This window comes from Sceloporus occidentalis, unplaced genomic scaffold (genome assembly GCF_023333645.1).
Source record: "Sceloporus occidentalis isolate IW3139 unplaced genomic scaffold, rSceOcc1.0.p SCAF_185, whole genome shotgun sequence".
NCBI classification, from domain to species: Eukaryota; Metazoa; Chordata; class Lepidosauria; order Squamata; family Phrynosomatidae; genus Sceloporus; species Sceloporus occidentalis.
Genome location: NW_028317165.1, coordinates 1,083,403 through 1,100,000, shown reverse-complemented (window position 1 = coordinate 1,100,000; position 16,598 = coordinate 1,083,403). Strand labels below are relative to the sequence as shown.

Below are 16,598 nucleotides of genomic sequence, written 5' to 3'. Positions count from 1 at the left end.
GCACCCAGCCCGGTGTCTGGGGGTCATCTCTTCCGAGAGGCCCGAAGTTCCTTTTCAGAAAGTTAGTAGTCAGGACAACAACTGGGTTAACCATGGCCAACCCACCGTGTCGCCGGGCTAGGTACGTCACTTCCCGCTTAATGAGGTTGAGCCTGTTCCCCCACAACATGCGAAAGAACAAACCGAACACCCGCGAGTGAAGGCTACATGGCAAAAGACAGGTGTGACTGACGTACGTAAACAGGGGCAATACGTAGGTTTTAATCAGGTGAACCCTTTCTCTGTAGGTCAGTTTCCACCGGCAACACTCGTCTACCTTGCTGCAGGCCACAGCTAAACGTTCGGTCCAGTTGACCAACGAGTAGTCTCCCGGTCCGAACTTAACCCCCAAGATTTGAATTTGGTCACGGGCCACTGGGAAACCGTCGGGGAGAGGGAATTGCTTCCCCTCCTTCCCGCACCAGAAAACTACGCTCTTGTCCCGGTTAATCCGGGAGGAAGTGGCAGCAGAATAGCTCTTCATCATTTCATCCACTGTGACTGCCTCCTGTGTGTCGGACACAATCACAGAGATGTCGTCAGCGTAAGCCAGTATCCGTAAGGGCCTTCCTGGGGTTCGGGCCACTCCTCTTAAACGACTTGCATCAACCCTTCGGATGAAGGGATCTATAGCAAAGACGTACAAGAGGGGGCTGAGGGGACAGCCCTGCCTCACCCCAGATCGGATTTTAAACGGTTTGCCTCTCCATCCATTAACAAGAGTGAAGCTTTCGGCCCCTCTATATAAAGAAATCAGCCAATTGATAAGTTTTCCCGGCAAGCCATACCTGCGCAAGACTGCCCACAGATAGTAATGATCCACCCGATCAAACGCCTTCGACTGATCAAGTGCCAAGAGATACTTATCCCCATCCTCTACCCTACACCGCTCGATGGCTTCCCTGACCTCGCAGACGGCGTCAAAGACAGTTCTGCCCTTCACGGTGCAGTATTGAGAATCAGACAAGACCTCACTTGCGACCCCCTGCAAACGTTTAAAAATGATCTTCGCCAAAACCTTCCTGTCGACATTCAAGAGTGATATGGGTCGCCATTTCCCCACATCAGCCGTGTCGACAACTCTGGGCTTAGTTAGCATAATCACTGCCGAGGATCTCATCGAAGGAGGGAGTATCCCCCTCTCCAGGCTTTCATTAAAAACTTCGGTGAGACTAGGGGCCAGGAGACCGCAGAAGGCATGATAGAATTCGGCCGTAAGACCGTCAGGGCCCGGAGATTTTTTCCTCGTCTGCTCTAATATTGTCTCGGTGACCTCCTTGACAGTGATTGGGCTAACCAACTCATCCAGCTTTCCATGATCAATCTCAGGAAGGGAAAGACCCATCAAAAAGTCGTCCGCCTGATGTCGGCAGGGTCTCCTCTGTCCGAGGAGCTCCACATAGTAATCGCGGACAACCCTCTGTATCCCCCGAGGAGTTTCCTCCAGGACACCGAGGGTGTTCCGCAGACAGGTAATGATCTTAGCAGACTCCTTCCTTTTGCAACTAAGAAAAGGATCGGGTGAGTGGTAAGCCCCATGATCCCTTTCCTTGAGCAAGGAGGCATACCTGTCATACTGGAACGTCCTCATCATGGATTTGACCCTAGAGATGTCCCCGGGATCACCTCGTTGCGACACCAGACAGTCTAACTTGCACAGGAGCCCGAGATAAGTCCTGTACTTTGAGGACTGGATGTTCTGAGAAAGAGAGCGAAATAAGGCACGGGTTCTTACCTTCACCATCTCCCACCACTCAGACTTCGTCGTGCAGAATTCCGCAACGGTGACCTGGTCATGAAAGAAGTTCTCGAAAGCCTGCTGAACCCAGCCTTCTGTCAAGATGTCAGAATTAAGTCGCCAAATCCCTTTACCTCTTAGCGGAGCCTGCGAGACATTTAACAGACAGGTAAGAATAAAGTGATCGGAGAACTCCACCGGTTTAAGCACAAGTGCCGTCACCGGAAGAGACTCCTTAACATAAATCCTATCTATCCTACTCTGGCAGTTACCTCGCTGATATGTGTAACCTGTGAGGTCTGGGTTGTGCTTAATATGCACATCTACCAAGCCTGCCTGCCTGACTATTCTAGTAAGGGCCAAAGCGTCGTATCCCGGTTTGTCTTTGCCACCTTTCCTGTCTTTGGTCCTAGTAACGGTATTAAAATCACCAGCAAAGACAATATGCCGGGACGTGTAGAGGAAAGGCTCTATCTCGTTAAACAGACGCTTCCTCTCCCACTTGGTCTGGGGGGCATAGATATTAATCAGACGGAGAGGCTGCCTGCCTACCGACACATCAAGAACTACGCACCTACCCTTCGTTATCTCAATCACCCTATTGAACGTTATGTCCACACCCTGGAACAGGATGGCAACTCCCCCGTAGCCCTCCGTGGCTAGTGAAAAAAAGGAGTGCCCCCATCTCCAGTCGCGTTTAGCTGCATGCAGGGCCCCCAGGGAGTCCAGGCGGGTTTCCTGGACAAAGATTATATGGTAGTTCTCCCTGTGCCAGTTATCATAGGCTATAAATCGGGCCCTGCACGTCTTAATACTAGCCACGTTATGAGTGGCTAAGGATAGTATGGGGAGAGTCGCCATCAAGGGTGATGAGAATGAGGAGACTTTCCCTTTTTCCGTACGTTCTCACCGTCCGAGTCTGAGGGGTACCTTTTCGCGGAGAGCCCCGCGGGCAAGGCGTCCTCCTCCGGAATCGGCACCTCTACCAACTCGCTATCCTCCACCTCTGCCAGGTGTCCTCGAGCTTCCGCGGCCCTTCCACCTTCCCCCGCCACTGTCGCCACTACCGCCGCCGCCTCTGCCGCCTCTGCCGCCTCCTCGACCTCCATGCGGGTACCCCAGTCCATCAGGGCACTAAACCTGTTCTGGACTGGTATGTCCCCGCACGTCTTGCCGATAGCGGTTTCAGCGACGGCCGCCGCCGCTGATGATTTTGCGGCAGCGACAACGATGGATTTGGGTTTCGGGGCCCCGGAGCTCCCCCGTCCCGATGGGACTTTCTCCCCCTCTAGTGTGGAGGGTGGATCCCCCCGGGAAGGGGTCTTAGCAGAGGCGGAGGATCTTACCGGACCTCTCCGAGCTGCCTCCTGAGTTGGGGTCTCCTTCCTCGGACCGACAGTCGTCCACCCCGACTCATCCCGCGTGGTTGCGGCTCGGGGTCCTGACGCCGATCGTGTGGTGATGCCTGTGGAAGGAGTACAGACAGAAATGGGGTGAGACATTCGTTGTTTTGGACGGACAGGCAACGGGTCAATGATGTTACTTACGGGGTCGGTGCCGGAGGAGGTACCTGGGGCGTCGGGTAGAGCCTTGTCCCGAGCGCCCCCCACAACTGGCCGCGGGTCTTCCTCTGCGAATTCGCCCTCTCCTTCCCAGATACTGTCCAAGTTGTGCTGGGCTTCAGGACACGCTCTGTAGGAATGACCCAACACCCCGCACAGGTTGCAACGGATAGTAGTGCACTCCTGCTTGGAGTGTCCTACAACACCGCATAGGGTGCACTTGGTGACATCACACCCTATGCTGAAATGCCGGGGCGAGCCACACTTGTGGCACACCCGGGGCTGACCGGGATAGAAGCACGATACCCGGTCAGTCCCGATGAAGAAGGAGTTGGGCATGTGCTGTAGGAGACCCCGTACCTCCTTCAGACGGATGTTGACCGTCCAGCCGCCGTTCCAGATCCCGTCCTCACAGAGAGTCTTGACCGGGGTGGTCAAGACCTCCCCGTATCTGCGGGCCCACACCAGTATGTCCGCGACGGGTATGGACTCATTCCGCACCAGGAAGTTCACCTTGCGGACCTCCTGGCGCGATATGGCCTGGACATTGAACCGGGCCCATAGGCTGTCGCCGGACTTTGGCACCCCCTCCCAAAGGGTCCAGAACCTCTCCAGACCCCTCGGGGACATGAAACTGATGTCATACTCAGGGGTGCCGCTAACGTGGATGATGGCGAAAAAGTCCGCGACCGCAAAGCCCAGGTCCTTCAGGGCCCCTACCACCCGCTTCCTATCGGGCACGGATCCCTCCGCTACGTGCAGCAGGCGGACCACGTTCCTTCTCCGCATGGGTTGCCCCGCTGGGAGTCCCGTAGCCCGCCTGCCTGGTGGTGGCACCTGAACCTTCGGGGGACCCGCCGCCCAGGCGTTAGCGGTTGCGAGTGTCGCACCTGGGGCCACCGTTGGAGTGGGCACTATGGGCAGTGTGGACCCCCCGTGGCCCCGCTACCATGCCCGCCCGTGGACCCACCGGCGGGTACCGCGGCCACCGCAGCGACCCCCTGTGTCACGGCGAGGGAAGGCGTCACCCCGGTGGGAGTCCCCCCTTCGGCCGGAGCAGGAGCCCTGACCGCAGCGGCCGCCACCCCCACCTCTTTCGAAGCAGGGGCGACCACCCCCGCAGCCCGGGCCACCGCCGACCTCCCGGAGTTCTGCCCCCCAGGGTCCTTCCCCACCCTGACCGTAGGGGCCATCGCGGGTGGTGCCGCGGTCCCCTGGCATACAGTGTGTGTGTTGTGCACCGTGACTTTAAAATTACCGGGGGGCGTGGCCTGTGCCGCGGCGGGGGCGGAGCCAGCAACCGGCATCACGGCTGCGGGAGCCCCGGGGGTCACCGGCACCGCTGCCGGAGTGACCCCGGCGGGGACCGCAGCCGCACCCGGCACTGTCTCCATCACAAACGCCGCGGTTTCGGCCGCGGCGCCCGGCAAAACTCCGGACAGATTATCATCTGTCCGGGGTAGTTTGGACAGGGAGCGGGCCACCCGGGTAGCGGCGGCCCCGCTCACAACAGCAGCTTCGTCCAGCTGCACTCCGGGCGATTTCTCCGCCCGGAGTAGTCCGGACAGGGAGCGGGCCACCCGGGTAGCGGCGGCCCCGCTCACAACAACAGCCGCCTCTGGCTGCCCTCCAGGCAAGTCCTCCGCCCGGAGTAGTGGGGACAGAGGGCGGGCCGCCCAGGTAGCGGCAGCCCCACTCGCAACGGCAGCTTCTTTTAGCTGCACTCCGGGCGATTCCTCCGCCCGGAGTAGTCTGGACAGGGGGAGGGAAGCCCGGTTAGCGGCGGCCCCGTACACGGAGGACGGCACCTCCGGGGACACCGAAGCCGCAGGAGCAGCCGGGACAACTAGGTCCACCACCACAGGGTGGATGGGACCAATTACAACGGGGGGAGCGGCCACAGAACCGCCGATCCCTCTGGAGGGACAAGGAGGCGGGCACGCCGCCGGGAGCGCCGGCACGGATCCCGCGGCAGCAGCAGCCGCCCCGGCGGCCGCCGAAGCGGTCGCCGGTGCCGCAGCCGGCCGCGGGGGTGACAAAACCCGCGCCCCGACGGGGGCCACGGAAGACGGACGGACACAGACAGGGGAACGTGAACGTACTACAGAGGGAACACACACTGGGGGTGGGGGGACAACAGGGGACATGACAACAACAGGGGACATACCGACAGGTACATCGGGGAAGGTACTCACACAAGGTCCCCGGGGCTCACCGGCCAAACGCAGACCGGCGGGGATAGTGTCCCTGGCCCTCCGACGGGAAGGGCCCGCTCTCGGATCCTCGGCAGCAGCGTCGGGGACCCGGGCCGGGAGGGATGGGAACTCCTCCTCGGACATGATGGGGGGGGTATCCCCGACGCTCTCCTCCCCGGACGATTGGATAGCGGGCCTGCTCCTGGTGGTCTTCTTTTTCCGCCTCCGTGGCGCAGCTTGGATCTTAATGTCCTCCTCCTCGTCCAATTCCTCCATTGAAAAAATCAGCGGCCTTCGTATAGCGGACTTCTCCTGGGTCCCGTCGTACTGTGGTGGTGGCGGTGGCGGTGGTGATGTAGGCGCCACCGGTTCCGGGTCCTCCGGGGTCGGTGGTACCCCCGACTCCTCCACCTCCTGCTCCCGCAGCTTCTCCTGCAGGAACCGCACGCGGTCACGGTTCTGGGCTGTGCGTCTCGCCAACTCCGCTTCTTTCTCCTTCAGGGAGACGATCCGCTCCCGTATGGGGCCGCGATGACGACTCCCCACCCTGTTGCTCTGCTGCCGGAGCTCTTTCAGCTGTCCGGCAACCTCCTCCTTCTCCTCCCCCAGGGAACGCAACTCTTGTTGGAGGTTAGCCAGGGCCTGCCTGAGGGGTTCCCCGTCTGACTCCGCAGGTACTGGGAGCCCCACCTTAGCCTTTTGGGCATAGGAAGGGCCCTGTTCCACCGCCTCCTCATCTTCAGGGTTCGTATTCACACTCGCCTCGGCGGTCTCCAAGGCCCTGGCCCCGGCGTCCCTGAGGGCGATGGCCCGTAGATGGAGGGCCCCCAGCAACAGGAGGGAAGTCTGGTCGACCCTCAGATGGTGGGGCAGACCGACTCCCTTCTTGAGCATGGCTATTTTGGCGCTCAAGGCCGTGGGTGTATGCCTCGAGCGCCTCCATGTTCCGACGCACAGCCCTGCATACGGTTCCTGCAGTCTCCCGGGATGGGAGTAGGATGCCGTCCTCCGTGTAGACCAGTTTCTCCGAGATTATGGCAATGCGGCCCCTCCACTCCTCAATGAGGGTGGAGGCCATGATGGGACCCCGGGGAGGCAGTTACCTTCCCCGGGGTAGCAAACGTCCAGCACCGAAAGTAATAAAAAAGAAACCAAGTTCCACCAGCAACACAAAAACACCTCCTCTCCCCTCGCCTCCCAACTCCACAGTGAGCAGCCGACGCCCAGCCCTGATTGGAGCTGGAGATATTTTATTTGTTTTTTTTTAACAGCCACCAAAAATAATCAAAATATAACAATAATAACAACAAATATAACAATGATAACAAAAATTATAATAACAAAATATGCAAAATTTTTTTTTTTTTTTTTTTTTAAAAATTAATCAAAATATAACAATAACAACAACAAATATAACAACAATGATAACAAAATAAGCAAAATTTTTTTTTTTTTTTTTTTTTTTATATATAAACCTACCCTCCCCATCACCCACCATCACCCATTTTACAAAAACCAAAACCTCCCCTTCACCCACCATCACCCATTTTAAAAAAACCCAACCCTCCCCTTCACCCACCATCACCCATTTTAAAGAAAACCCTACCCCTCCCATCACCCACCCCTCACCCACACACAAACCCACCCACAGTAATTAAAAACCAACCATACACCTTCTTGTACCTTCCCACCCCCACCCATAACACATACCCTCCCGCTAACATTAAAACAAAACAGTACACACTAAAAATGTCACATAAAACACCCCCCATCCCCACGCCCCATTAGATTCCGGTCCATGTGTGTTGGTGATCCGGGACGGAATCTGTACGGACGTGGCGGTTGGGGACACAACTAAAAGAAAAAGAAAAACAGAAAAGTAAGATACATAAAGAAACAAAAACCCAATAAAACAAAAACTTCTAAAAACATCAAACCATGACGGTGGCAACGTACGGTACTCCAGGTACTCATCTAAAACACGTAGCAGCCTTCCTTGAAAAAGTATGTACACCTTTCAACGACAAAACAGTTAACTGTTAGTTGCATGACATAACGCTAAAAAGTGCAATGACATGCCTAAAACAATAGGGGACAGTATGTGATAACTACTAACATGCTGGGCTCTTGTACAGAGACCATGGCCTCAAGGCGGGTGGACCTTGAGGTTTTTCCACAGCCGTTGCCAATGCTGGTTTTCCATGGAAGCCCTCTCTTTTGTCGCGATTGCCACCACCGCTGTGAAGATATCATTCACCACCACCTGACAGGAAAGGACCTTTTGTCGGATGGAAACCTGACATCTAGCGTGCCACGTGAAATATCTAATAACTGCGCTAACTAGAAAAACAGTGCTCAAATTAAACCTCTGCCCCCTGCTGTTGGTCGTCCCGTAGACCCACTCCGCGTATGACATGCGAGAGAGGAATGGGATACCTAAGGCGACTGACACCCCCCGGTAAACATCCACATTAAAGGGGCACTCAAGCAGAAAGTGGTCCATGGACTCAACTTTCCCGAAACATTCCACCCGGGGACAACCGCGATCCGCTATGTTCCGGTACTTAAGATTCCCTCTTACATATAGTCTACCGTGAAAACTGAGAAACGCCACGTCCTGATATTTCTCGGGCAGTCGTTCGGAATTTAGATTTTGTAATCCCGAAGCGAGAGTCCGTGGCGCGCAGTCTTTCAAGGCCAGCGAAACGCTAAAGTGAGTGGCCAGCACCCTAGAGTCAAGGACTCGCTTGGGTGTATCCCTGACCTCCTCAACCGTCACATTCCACCGGCGTAACAACCTCACTCCCTGGGCTACCGAAGTCGGGAGATAGGAGCCGTGCCGAACACGCATGCTTTTCACTCTCCCGCCCATAAACCAGTCCTGTAAAAAGGGGTCTCCCCATTTCCTGAAACTGTGCACCCAGCCCGGTGTCTGGGGGTCATCTCTTCCGAGAGGCCCGAAGTTCCTTTTCAGAAAGTTAGTAGTCAGGACAACAACTGGGTTAACCATGGCCAACCCACCGTGTCGCCGGGCTAGGTACGTCACTTCCCGCTTAATGAGGTTGAGCCTGTTCCCCCACAACATGCGAAAGAACAAACCGAACACCCGCGAGTGAAGGCTACATGGCAAAAGACAGGTGTGACTGACGTACGTAAACAGGGGCAATACGTAGGTTTTAATCAGGTGAACCCTTTCTCTGTAGGTCAGTTTCCACCGGCAACACTCGTCTACCTTGCTGCAGGCCACAGCTAAACGTTCGGTCCAGTTGACCAACGAGTAGTCTCCCGGTCCGAACTTAACCCCCAAGATTTGAATTTGGTCACGGGCCACTGGGAAACCGTCGGGGAGAGGGAATTGCTTCCCCTCCTTCCCGCACCAGAAAACTACGCTCTTGTCCCGGTTAATCCGGGAGGAAGTGGCAGCAGAATAGCTCTTCATCATTTCATCCACTGTGACTGCCTCCTGTGTGTCGGACACAATCACAGAGATGTCGTCAGCGTAAGCCAGTATCCGTAAGGGCCTTCCTGGGGTTCGGGCCACTCCTCTTAAACGACTTGCATCAACCCTTCGGATGAAGGGATCTATAGCAAAGACGTACAAGAGGGGGCTGAGGGGACAGCCCTGCCTCACCCCAGATCGGATTTTAAACGGTTTGCCTCTCCATCCATTAACAAGAGTGAAGCTTTCGGCCCCTCTATATAAAGAAATCAGCCAATTGATAAGTTTTCCCGGCAAGCCATACCTGCGCAAGACTGCCCACAGATAGTAATGATCCACCCGATCAAACGCCTTCGACTGATCAAGTGCCAAGAGATACTTATCCCCATCCTCTACCCTACACCGCTCGATGGCTTCCCTGACCTCGCAGACGGCGTCAAAGACAGTTCTGCCCTTCACGGTGCAGTATTGAGAATCAGACAAGACCTCACTTGCGACCCCCTGCAAACGTTTAAAAATGATCTTCGCCAAAACCTTCCTGTCGACATTCAAGAGTGATATGGGTCGCCAGTTCCCCACATCAGCCGTGTCGACAACTCTGGGCTTAGTTAGCATAATCACTGCCGAGGATCTCATCGAAGGAGGGAGTATCCCCCTCTCCAGGCTTTCATTAAAAACTTCGGTGAGACTAGGGGCCAGGAGACCGCAGAAGGCATGATAGAATTCGGCCGTAAGACCGTCAGGGCCCGGAGATTTTTTCCTCGTCTGCTCTAATATTGTCTCCGTGACCTCCTTGACAGTGATTGGGCTAACCAACTCATCCAGCTTTCCATGATCAATCTCAGGAAGGGAAAGACCCATCAAAAAGTCGTCCGCCTGATGTCGGCAGGGTCTCCTCTGTCCGAGGAGCTCCACATAGTAATCGCGGACAACCCTCTGTATCCCCCGAGGAGTTTCCTCCAGGACACCGAGGGTGTTCCGCAGACAGGTAATGATCTTAGCAGACTCCTTCCTTTTGCAACTAAGAAAAGGATCGGGTGAGTGGTAAGCCCCATGATCCCTTTCCTTGAGCAAGGAGGCATACCTGTCATACTGGAACGTCCTCATCATGGATTTGACCCTAGAGATGTCCCCGGGATCACCTCGTTGCGACACCAGACAGTCTAACTTGCACAGGAGCCCGAGATAAGTCCTGTACTTTGAGGACTGGATGTTCTGAGAAAGAGAGCGAAATAAGGCACGGGTTCTTACCTTCACCATCTCCCACCACTCAGACTTCGTCGTGCAGAATTCCGCAACGGTGACCTGGTCATGAAAGAAGTTCTCGAAAGCCTGCTGAACCCAGCCTCCTGTCAAGATGTCAGAATTAAGTCGCCAAATCCCTTTACCTCTTAGCGGAGCCTGCGAGACATTTAACAGACAGGTAAGAATAAAGTGATCGGAGAACTCCACCGGTTTAAGCACAAGTGCCGTCACCGGAAGAGACTCCTTAACATAAATCCTATCTATCCTACTCTGGCAGTTACCTCGCTGATATGTGTAACCTGTGAGGTCTGGGTTGTGCTTAATATGCACATCTACCAAACCTGCCTGCCTGACTATTCTAGTAAGGGCCAAAGCGTCGTATCCCGGTTTGTCTTTGCCACCTTTCCTGTCTTTGGTCCTAGTAACGGTATTAAAATCACCAGCAAAGACAATATGCCGGGACGTGTAGAGGAAAGGCTCTATCTCGTTAAACAGACGCTTCCTCTCCCACTTGGTCTGGGGGGCATAGATATTAATCAGACGGAGAGGCTGCCTGCCTACCGACACATCAAGAACTACGCACCTACCCTTCGTTATCTCAATCACCCTATTGAACGTTATGTCCACACCCTGGAACAGGATGGCAACTCCCCCGTAGCCCTCCGTGGCTAGTGAAAAAAAGGAGTGCCCCCATCTCCAGTCGCGTTTAGCTGCATGCAGGGCCCCCAGGGAGTCCAGGCGGGTTTCCTGGACAAAGATTATATGGTAGTTCTCCCTGTGCCAGTTATCATAGGCTATAAATCGGGCCCTGCACGTCTTAATACTAGCCACGTTATGAGTGGCTAAGGATAGTATGGGGAGAGTCGCCATCAAGGGTGATGAGAATGAGGAGACTTTCCCTTTTTCCGTACGTTCTCACCGTCCGAGTCTGAGGGGTACCTTTTCGCGGAGAGCCCCGCGGGCAAGGCGTCCTCCTCCGGAATCGGCACCTCTACCAACTCGCTATCCTCCACCTCTGCCAGGTGTCCTCGAGCTTCCGCGGCCCTTCCACCCTCCCCCGCCACTGTCGCCACTACCGCCGCCGCCTCTGCCGCCTCCTCGACCTCCATGCGGGTACCCCAGTCCATCAGGGCACTAAACCTGTTCTGGACTGGTATGTCCCCGCACGTCTTGCCGATAGCAGTTTCAGCGACGGCCGCCGCCGCTGATGATTTTGCGGCAGCGACAACGATGGATTTGGGTTTCGGGGCCCCGGAGCTCCCCCGTCCCGAAGGGACTTTCTCCCCCTCTAGTGTGGAGGGTGGATCCCCCCGGGAAGGGGTCTTAGCAGAGGCGGAGGATCTTACCGGACCTCTCCGAGCTGCCTCCTGAGTCGGGGTCTCCTTCCTCGGACCGACAGTCGTCCACCCCGACTCATCCCGCGTGGTTGCGGCTCGGGGTCCTGACGCCGATCGTGTGGTGATGCCTGTGGAAGGAGTACAGACAGAAATGGGGTGAGACATTCGTTGTTTTGGACGGACAGGCAACGGGTCAATGATGTTACTTACGGGGTCGGTGCCGGAGGAGGTACCTGGGGCGTCGGGTAGAGCCTTGTCCCGAGCGCCCCCCACAACTGGCCGCGGGTCTTCCTCTGCGAATTCGCCCTCTCCTTCCCAGATACTGTCCAAGTTGTGCTGGGCTTCAGGACACGCTCTGTAGGAATGACCCAACACCCCGCACAGGTTGCAACGGATAGTAGTGCACTCCTGCTTGGAGTGTCCTACAACACCGCATAGGGTGCACTTGGTGACATCACACCCTATGCTGAAATGCCGGGGCGAGCCACACTTGTGGCACACCCGGGGCTGACCGGGATAGAAGCACGATACCCGGTCAGTCCCGATGAAGAAGGAGTTGGGCATGTGCTGTAGGAGACCCCGTACCTCCTTCAGACGGATGTTGACCGTCCAGCCGCCGTTCCAGATCCCGTCCTCACAGAGAGTCTTGACCGGGGTGGTCAAGACCTCCCCGTATCTGCGGGCCCACACCAGTATGTCCGCGACGGGTATGGACTCATTCCGCACCAGGAAGTTCACCTTGCGGACCTCCTGGCGCGATATGGCCTGGACATTGAACCGGGCCCATAGGCTGTCGCCGGACTTTGGCACCCCCTCCCAAAGGGTCCAGAACCTCTCCAGACCCCTCGGGGACATGAAACTGATGTCATACTCAGGGGTGCCGCTAACGTGGATGATGGCGAAAAAGTCCGCGACCGCAAAGCCCAGGTCCTTCAGGGCCCCTACCACCCGCTTCCTATCGGGCACGGATCCCTCCGCTACGTGCAGCAGGCGGACCACGTTCCTTCTCCGCATGGGTTGCCCCGCTGGGAGTCCCGTAGCCCGCCTGCCTGGTGGTGGCACCTGAACCTTCGGGGGACCCGCCGCCCAGGCGTTAGCGGTTGCGGGTGTCGCACCTGGGGCCACCGTTGGAGTGGGCACTATGGGCACTGTGGACCCCCCCGTGGCCCCGCTACCATGCCCGTCCGTGGACCCACCGGCGGGTACCGCGGCCACCGCAGCGACCCCCTGTGTCACGGCGGGGGAAGGTGTCACCCTGGTGGGAGTCCCCCCTTCGGCCGGAGCAGGAGCCCTGACCGCAGCGGCCGCCACCCCCACCTCTTTCGAAGCAGGGGCAACCACCCCCGCAGCCCGGGCCACCGCCGACCTCCCGGGGTTCTGCCCCCCAGGGTCCTTCCCCACCCTGACCGTAGGGGCCATCGCGGGTGGTCCCGCGGTCCCCTGGCATACAGTGTGTGTGTTGTGCACCGTGACTTTAAAATTACCGGGGGGCGTGGCCTGTGCCGCGGCGGGGGCGGAGCCAACAACCGGCATCACGGCTGCGGGAGCCCCGGGGGTCACCGGCACCGCTGCCGGAGTGACCCCGGCGGGGACCGCAGCCGCACCCGGCACTGTCTCCATCACAAACGCCGCGGTTTCGGCCGCGGCGCCCGGCAAAACTCCGGACAGATTATCATCTGTCCGGGGTAGTTTGGACAGGGAGCGGGCCACCCGGGTAGCGGCGGCCCCGCTCACAACAGCAGCTTCGTCCAGCTGCACTCCGGGCGATTTCTCCGCCCGGAGTAGTCCGGACAGGGGGAGGGCAGCCCGGTTAGCGGCGGCCCCACTCGCAACGGCAGCTTCTTTTAGCTGCACTCCGGGCGATTCCTCCGCCCGGAGTAGTCTGGACAGGGGGAGGGCAGCCCGGTTAGCGGCGGCCCCGTACACGGAGGACGGCACCTCCGGGGACACCGAAGCCGCAGGAGCAGCCGGGACAACTAGGTCCACCACCACAGGGTGGATGGGACCAACTACAACGGGGGGAGCGGCCACAGAACCGCCGATCCCTCTGGAGGGACAAGGAGGCGGGCACGCCGCCGGGAGCGCCGGCACGGATCCCGCGGCAGCAGCAGCCGCCCCGGCGGCCGCCGAAGCGGTCGCCAGTGCCGCAGCCGGCCGCGGGGGTGACAAAACCCGCGCCCCGACGGGGGCCACGGAAGACGGACGGACACAGACAGGGGAACGTGAACGTACTACAGAGGGAACACACACTGGGGGTGGGGGGACAACAGGGGACATGACAACAACAGGGGACATACCGACAGGTACATCGGGGAAGGTACTCACACAAGGTCCCCGGGGCTCACCGGCCAAACGCAGACCGGCGGGGATAGTGTCCCTGGCCCTCCGACGGGAAGGGCCCGCTCTCGGATCCTCGGCAGCAGCGTCGGGGACCCGGGCCGGGAGGGATGGGAACTCCTCCTCGGACATGATGGGGGGGGTATCCCCGACGCTCTCCTCCCCGGACGATTGGATAGCGGGCCTGCTCCTGGTGGTCTTCTTTTTCCGCCTCCGTGGCGCAGCTTGGATCTTAATGTCCTCCTCCTCGTCCAATTCCTCCATTGAAAAAATCAGCGGCCTTCGTATAGCGGACTTCTCCTGAGTCCCGTCGTACTGTGGTGGTGGCGGTGGCGGTGGTGATGTAGGCGCCACCGGTTCCGGGTCCTCCGGGGTCGGTGGTACCCCCGACTCCTCCACCTCCTGCTCCCGCAGCTTCTCCTGCAGGAACCGCACGCGGTCACGGTTCTGGGCTGTGCGTCTCGCCAACTCCGCTTCTTTCTCCTTCAGGGAGACGATCCGCTCCCGTATGGGGCCGCGATGACGACTCCCCACCCTGTTGCTCTGCTGCCGGAGCTCTTTCAGCTGTCCGGCAACCTCCTCCTTCTCCTCCCCCAGGGAACGCAACTCTTGTTGGAGGTTAGCCAGGGCCTGCCTGAGGGGTTCCCCGTCTGACTCCGCAGGTACTGGGAGCCCCACCTTAGCCTTTTGGGCATAGGAAGGGCCCTGTTCCACCGCCTCCTCATCTTCAGGGTTCGTATTCACACTCGCCTCGGCGGTCTCCAAGGCCCTGGCCCCGGCGTCCCTGAGGGCGAGGGCCCGTAGATGGAGGGCCCCCAGCAACAGGAGGGAAGTCTGGTCGACCCTCAGATGGTGGGGCAGACCGACTCCCTTCTTGAGCATGGCTATTTTGGCGCTCAAGGCCGTGGTGTATGCCTCGAGCGCCTCCATGTTCCGACGCACATCCCTGCATACGGTTCCTGCAGTCTCCCGGGATGGGAGTAGGATGCCGTCCTCCGTGTAGACCAGTTTCTCCGAGATTATGGCAATGCGGCCCCTCCACTCCTCAATGAGGGTGGAGGCCATGATGGGACCCCGGGGAGGCAGTTACCTTCCCCGGGGTAGCAAACGTCCAGCACCGAAAGTAATAAAAAAGAAACCAAGTTCCACCAGCAACACAAAAACACCTCCTCTCCCCTCGCCTCCCAACTCCACAGTGAGCAGCCGACGCCCAGCCCTGATTGGAGCTGGAATTACCGCGGCTGCTGGCACCAGACTTGCCCTCCAATAGATCCTCGTTAAAGGATTTAAAGTGTACTCATTCCAATTACAGGGCCTCGAAAGAGTCCTGTATTGTTATTTTTCGTCACTACCTCCCCGAGTCGGGAGTGGGTAATTTGCGCGCCTGCTGCCTTCCTTGGATGTGGTAGCCGTTTCTCAGGCTCCCTCTCCGGAATCGAACCCTGATTCCCCGTTACCCGTGGTCACCATGGTAGGCACAGAAAGTACCATCGAAAGTTGATAGGGCAGACATCCGAATGTATCGTCGCCGTCACGGGGACGTGCGATCGGCCCGAGGTTATCTAGAGTCACCAAAGCGGCCGGCGGGGGCGAGCCCGCCGGATTGGTTTTGGTCTGATAAATGCACGCATCCCTGGGGGTCAGCGCTCGTCGGCATGTATTAGCTCTAGAATTACCACAGTTATCCAAGTAACAGATGGAGCGATCAAAGGAACCATAACTGATTTAATGAGCCATTCGCAGTTTCACTGTACCGGCCGTGTGTACTTACACGTGCATGGCTTAATCTTTGAGACAAGCATATGCTACTGGCAGGATCAACCAGGTAGCTCCCGCCGTCACGCGGGGGCCCGGCGGCGGCCGGGCCCGGACGCGGCCCCCGGCGGACCGCTCCCGCCCCGGGGGCCGGGGCGGGAGGCGGCGGGCGCCGGGGGCGCAGCCCTCGGATCGGGTCTGCGTAAGGGGGACGCGGCGAGGGGGCCGCGGGGACAGAGGGAGAGCGCGCGCTCCCCCTCCCTTCGTTCGGGGCCGGGAGAAAGGAAGGTGCGTGCTCCGCGGCGGGGGGAACCCGGGGTGGGACGTGGAGCACCCGCGGGTAGCCCCAACCGGCCGCGGCTTCGGGCCACTGGGAGTCCGGGGCCGAGCAAACTCAGTCACCTGCGAGGGGGGTCCGGCGCCCGGGGCGGCTCTCCCCAGGCCCGGGGGAGAGGCCTCGGGGCCAAGGGCCGGGCCGGGCCGCGGTGGGGCCCGGGGGTCCGCGCCGGGAAGTGCTCGGGGAGGCGGGCCGCTCGCCTGCACCAGGGGGCCCGCCGGGGACCGCCTGAGCGAGGGTTGCCTTCCCCGGCCCGGCGCGGGGCACCAGATCGGTCGTTGTCATGGTCGTGGCGGTCGACGCCGACCGCTCACCTATATATCCGGCGGAGGGTGCCTGAGGACCCTGGCGAACCGGGAAGGAGTTCCGCGACACCACCGGGAAAACCCGGCCAGGCAGGCCGACTTCGATGGAGCGAGGGTCGGATGCGGCCGGCAAATCCGTTCTCATAGACTTCCAGGGCTTTTCAAGCAACTTGGCCTGCCAGAAATGGGGACTTAGAGCGAAAACGCCAGCCGGCAGCGAGCAACTTGGGCTGCCGGGAACGGGTAGGACCGACAGTGCGGCACACGGGCTGGACGGCCCGAGGTCCGGGGTGCCCCGGGCGGAACCCT

The 16,598-nt window shown here is 58.7% G+C and overlaps 1 pseudogene; it reads right to left on the bottom strand.

The window, feature by feature from the left end:
* Positions 1-15,104: 15,104 nt before the first annotated feature.
* On the bottom strand, positions 15,105-15,717 carry LOC149278680 (18S ribosomal RNA; annotated as a pseudogene; the record flags this gene model as incomplete).
* Positions 15,718-16,598: the final 881 nt, after the last annotated feature.